The sequence below is a fragment of the Trachemys scripta genome, chromosome 14 (assembly GCF_013100865.1).
Source record: "Trachemys scripta elegans isolate TJP31775 chromosome 14, CAS_Tse_1.0, whole genome shotgun sequence".
In the NCBI taxonomy this organism is placed as follows: domain Eukaryota; kingdom Metazoa; phylum Chordata; order Testudines; family Emydidae; genus Trachemys; species Trachemys scripta.
This window is the reverse complement of record NC_048311.1, coordinates 32,314,314-32,320,313: the sequence shown is the minus strand read 5'-3', so window position 1 is coordinate 32,320,313 and position 6,000 is coordinate 32,314,314.

Sequence of the window (6,000 nt, the reverse complement as noted above, 5' to 3'; positions counted from 1 at the left end):
CTCCCAGAGCCGGGAGAGAACCCAGGCGTCCTGGCTCCCAGCCACCCCCTCCAACCCCACTCCCCTCCCAGAGCCGGGGAGAGAACCCAGGAGTCCTGGCTGCCAGCCCCCTTTCCAGGTAGTGCTGATCCAGGGCTCTGTTGAGTGCCCTGCCGTGGGACTCAGAGACACGTCCAGCGCCACACAATCTGCAGTGTGAGCCCCATGTTATCAATCACCCTGTTCTTCCAACACTCCCTGGAAGGAGGCACAGGACAGAGAGACCTGCCTGCAGGGGGGTGATGCCAGCCCACCCCCTTTGCACAGCTCTGGGGCACCACGAGGTGGCACCAAGCGACTGCCGCAGGGGAAGGGGCGGTTGAGGGCTAGTGTGAGGGAGGCATCTGGTTGCCCTGAAAGCAGGGAAGCCGTGCTGTGAGCACAGGGCTAGCTCCAGCAGGAGCAGGGTTGGGAGCTGGGCCAGGCTGAATGTTTCCAACACACTCTGGCTGGCTGGAGTTCCCCTGGAGAGTGAGGGCAGCGCAGAGCCCTGGGGAGGGCATAAGGCTAGGAGTGGGGAGTCCAGGGTCCACTTCCCAGCTCCAGCAGACTTGCTGTACAGCTTTAGGGAAAGGCCCTTCCCTGCCTCGGTTTCCCCAGCGGTGGAAGGAATGAACCACCACCCTTTTGTGAAGCACTTGGGATCCACGGATGGCAGAGTGCCAAGCGGCAGCCCTCTGTTCACCCCAGCACAGTGAGGAGGCAGTGATGGTCTCCTATACACCCCACTACCACCCTGCCTGAGAAGGGACTTGAGTGGCTGGCCAGATCAGCCCCGGGCCGGCCTCACTGCTGAGATGGGGGCCAGTTAGTACTGCTTGTGGTGGGGATCTAACGAGGAGGACAATGACCTGGGGACGCCTGCCCTTGGCTGGATTTAAACCAGCAACCTCGAACTGAGAGGCCGGACAACCCACTGCCGGGCCCTTCCGCCGTCAGAACTCGGCTCTGGAAAGGGCTGGAACTAAGTCTCCGAAGGTTTCTGGCGAGAGCTCAGGCTTTTGCCTGGCTGAAACCGACTCGAGCCTGCGTCACGGCCCTCGCGCCTGGCTGGCGTTCCCGTGCGTATGCAATGCAACGCTAGTGGTAACTAGCAGGGCGGAGACAGCTGTCTCTCCTCCGGATCACAGCCATGCTGGCCTCTGGCCGGCCGGGGGTGTTTGCTGACTTTTCTGTTACGATTCCAGCAGGAGAAAGTGGTGACGGTAACAGAAAAATCTTTATTTGAAGACGGTACACGAACTCCACCCTGCTGCGCCCTGGCCCCACGCGCGCAGGGGACCTGGGCCGCGCAGCAGGAAGGAACGCCCAATATACTTGTGAAAGCGAGAGAGCAGGAGCTTGGGATTACAGCCAGGCAAAGCGACAGGCGAGCCCTGGCCCGCAGCGTCCCCAGGCCTCTCCAGTTGCACTAGGGACTGGAGCGAGGCCCAGACACTGTTATTTCCTCTGGGTCCCCAGCCAGATTTGCTCCAAAATGCTGGTACTTTGAGCTTCCTGCACCTCACCGCGTTGAATGTGAAACGCAGGCTGAGGGGGCCAGCGCCTGCAGCTCTCACGCCAGAGCGAACAGACTGGGCGGCTGCATCGCTTGCTCGCCAGCTGCGGCGTATCAGGGCGAGTTGGCTACGTGGCAGCTTGGCGTTCCGCTGTCCCTCCCGTCTTCCCGCTCATGGGTTCTGGCTCCTGCAGAGGGGCGGGAATGAAGCAAGCGGAACAGGCAGGTCCTTTAATTTCCAAGATATTTTTTGTTTGTTTGTTTTGCCTCAAAACTTGAACGTTCCAGAAACTAGGGCGTCTCACCCGTGAGTGGCTGGAGGGGCAGCCAGCAATGTGGTGCGAGGGGCGGGTTCTCCCTCCCATTGAGGGAAAAAATCCAGGAACGACTCATTTCCCCTAGAGCCCAGCAGGTTAAGCCCAGCCCCCCTCCCGCCCAAACCCACCATGGCCCAGGCTTTCGGAACTGCCCGGGCACAGCTCGCTTGCACCTGCAGTCCCTGCCCTCGCTAAGCGTGGCCACTGCTGGCCAGTCCCACACGCCGTTGACGGGTTTCCTAGGGCTGCCTGTATATAAGGCCCTTCCCCGCACGCACCTGTGGCTAGGCCTGGCTGATTTCAGATTGGCTACCCTGGTTGGGTTCTCAAGCCCAGGGGAATGCCGCTGTGGGACATGGAGAGCAGGTCCGCCTAGTAAAGAATTCTCCTGGCTGTGCAAGCGAAGGGCGAGCTAGGCTGACCTGGGCTTTGCAGGTGCCCACCAGCCTCCCCCATGCACCCAGGCCAACGCTCCCTCTCAGCCCCTGGCTCTGGTCCCACAGCAGCCTGGGCCAAGCAGGCCTCCCAGTTTATTTTGTGCAGTGAGGAAATTGGGGGTATGGGGTGGACTGAGCCCAAGACCCCCTAAACTCACTCCACCTGCGAGAGGCAAGGGCCTGATCTGCTGTGCCGTCCAGAGCCAATGGGCACCTTTCTCCCACCGGCAGGTGGCAGCCCAGCGTCCCCCATCGCTCCAGCTCCCCTCCCACAAGCCCCAGCGTGTGCTTCAGTACAGCCAGCGGTGGATTAAGACCAGCTAGAGTCTGGATTCAAAGAAACCCATGCCCCCTGCAGCTCATGGCCCTGCTGCCTGGTCCCGGTCAGGGGCACAACACCCCGTCGCGGGGTCCAGGCGCTCCCCCCAGAACATGATCCAGTGGTTCCTGCCTGAGTCCACCCTGCTGGCACCACTGCAGCTGCGGGGCAGTGAGCGGGAAGTGCCACATCGTGCCCCACCTAGGAGCTGGTGCTGATCCAGAGGGCAGGGGAATGCCCGGGGGCCTGGCTCCCGCCCGCAGCCACCTGCGGGGAAACGTCTCTTTAGGGAAGAAAGAAAGACACATGCAGCTTCTAAACGCATGGGAAAGTCCGCGGCATTTCTGGCCCCAGGGCGTGCGGCTGGGGCTGGCCCTACTGAGACCCATCCCCTGGTTGCTCCACGGGCTTCCGGTTGTTCCTGACCAGGACCCGGCGGCGTTTGGCGGGGGCCACCGGTTTGTCAGCCTCCGGCTGAGCGGCCCTGATCGGAGGCTTGGCCGGAGTCTGGCCTCGGCTCGTGTTCATCTCATCCACAAAGGCCTCCACTCCCTCGAAGCGGGTGGTCAGCTCCCCGAGCCGGCCCTTCAGCGCGTTGAATTCTTTGTAGAGGTCATCGAGGGCTTCGGAAAGGGATTTGATCCTATGGCGGGACAGTGAGGGAGGGAGTGAGCTTCCTCCCAGGCTTCACAGAGATGTACAGCCCCTCCCCCCCACAACAATGGGGGAGCCCTTGCTGTCCCCCCCACCCAGCACTGGCTGGTTCAGGCATAGCCAGGGCAGGTACCATGTGAGCTTCCCATCCCACCCCCTTGGCCTGGTCCAGACCAGCGTCTCCCCACCAGTGCCCTGTGGAGCCTGGACACGCGTCCATAAACAACTAGACACCACAAACGCCTCTCACTTGGGCCCACGTCTGAAGTGGGACCCGGGCCCAGTGAGCTCCATGCCCGTCAGCTTTGGTCAGCATGCGGCCGGCACCGGCACAGGCTGGCGTTGGAGTTTCCTGGCGCCCCGGCTCACCTGCCATAGTCGGGGAGCACGGTTTGGTGGTCGTACAGGAGCAGGTTCTTGATCTCCGTCACGATGGCGAATTTCCAGTTGTCCAGGACCACGGTGAGGTTGGCACAGCCCCTCAGGCTCACCTTCTCAGCTGGGAAGGAGACAAACCCTGGGGAGCACCTGGGCCCACGGCAGCCCCGGCTGCTGGGGGACCTGGAGCCAGCAACTAGAGCTGCCGAGCCCACAGAACCCCTCCCCTCCCTGCCCCCAGGACCACAACGGCTCTAGCTCTCGACTTCGGCCACGTCCCTCAGAGATACCATGATTCCCACGCCCATTGCTCGTCCCTAGCGCTGTCCAGCCGAGGCTCCCAAAGCACATCACAGATGCGCTGATTCCCTTTCCCAGTCCTGGGGGGGAGCACAGCTAGCGGGGAAACTGAGGCACAAAGGAGGAATGAGTAGGTTCAAAGTCACGCAGCACAGCACTGGCGGAGCTACCCTGGAACCCAGGAATCCTGGTCTGAGCTAGCGGCCACCTCTCCCTGGCAGAGCCCACAGGGACAGAGGTGACTTGGGGTCAGCTGGGAGCTGCCGCTCCGTGGCTGGGCCCCCAGCCCTGTGTCCGCAGCCACCCTGGGCCAGACGATTCAAGCCGTGCTGAGAGTTTGGGGGCGGCTTTACCTTCGGATCGGTAGTCCCATTCCGCCGGCTGCTGCCTCTGCTTTGCAGCATAGCTGAGAGCCACGCAGAGCAGGACGGGGAGAAACCACTTCATGGTCCTCTGGGTGCAGAAAGGGATTAGGGAGAGCTCAGTACAGACAGCCCCACCGGCTCTGCCCCGAGTGGGCCCCCCCAAGCCACCCCCACAGGCCCTGGCCAGAGGGTGCCCCCCCACAACCACCCCCACAGGCCCTGGCCAGAGGGCGCCCCCCGGCACCCCCATGGGCCATGCCCCAAGCATGTCTCCACTTTGGCTGCCTCCCCCCACCACTGGCCACACTCCCAGCATGCAGGATGCCAACCCTTCAGGACTGTCCTGCAGACACCGAAGATGAATCTTGAATTAAAGATTGCCCTGTGATGAAATTTCCAGGAATACGTCCCTCCGGGGGAGGCAGACACTCAGATATTGGGCCACAAACATCTCTGGCCTTGGGCAGCCTTTGGCCTGTCCCCTCTGGATTCCTGATTTTATGAGCATCCCACCCGTAAATCTCCTGGTGGGAGCCCCGGAGGAACCAGGCCCTGGGCACCGTGGCATTGGGCGGGGTAGACAGGGGACTACCCCGGTGCTCAAAGTGGAATTGCTTCACACAGCAATTTCTGAGCTGCCTGGGGGGAGCTGGGGACAGAGCATTAGTCAGAGGCTGGCCATGAAGGGCCCCAGGGTCCCTTGGTCTGTCGGTTCCCTTCCCAGCTCTCACCACCTTTGCTTGGAGACAGGATCTTTCTCCCTGCTCAGGCCCCCGGCTTTAGTGAGCTGGCAGAGGATGAGTGGCAGGGCACTGCCCCCGGAGAGCCCCCAGCCCTGCTAACACCAGGCAATGCTTGGCCAGGGCCTGGTCCCCCTTGGAGAACACCCACCCGGTGCCAGCCCTGAGCCGCTCGTGTGGAACCCCTCACCCTAGCCAGCAGCTGAGACGTCACACAGCCGCCGAGCGCTCTGCCCCGAGCCAAGGGGGGCTCTGGCACGCACCGCGTGGGGAAGGGCTGGTGCCGTGTGTGAGCCAGGCCAGGACCAGCTAAGCCAAGGGGAGTTTTTCCCTCTCCTACCTGCTGCGCTGAGATCCTGGGCCGGTGCGGAGAGAGGCAGCGGCTGCCCTTTCTAGTCTCGGCTCCCCCTTCTCTCTCTGGCTCCGAGCTGCCTCCCTCCGTCCCCTTTTAACACGCTGCCCTGGAAGGCGGCCAAGCCAGATGTGGGCCTGGCAGCTGTGCGGCTGATTGCAAACAGACCCGCTTGGCCTGCCGCGGGCTGCACTTTCCTGCTCCCTGGGGAAAAGGAAGGCATGGGCAGAGTGCGGAGCATGGCCGCGGGCCCCTCCCCAGGCGGTGGGAGCTGGCCAGGGAGACCGCACAGCAGCTGGCAACAGCAGGAGGTGCAGCGCTGCGGTTACCGCAGCCTTTGCTGTGGTTTGACTTCGTTCAGGGGGTGGGGAGGCGGCTCTCATCTCTCCCCCGCCCCAACACCAACTCTGGCCTTGGCATGTGGTCACGCTCCCTCCCAGGGCTCCAGTTAGCAGCAGCAGCGACCCTTTGCCCCTGCGGCAGGTACAGCACGGCCAGTGCAGAGCCAGTGGGGAGCCCTGGGGGAGCTGAGGCCGTTGTGAACCCCGATGATGCCGAGGAGGCGTGAATGGCTGGAACCTTGGGCTGGGGCCTGCTGGCA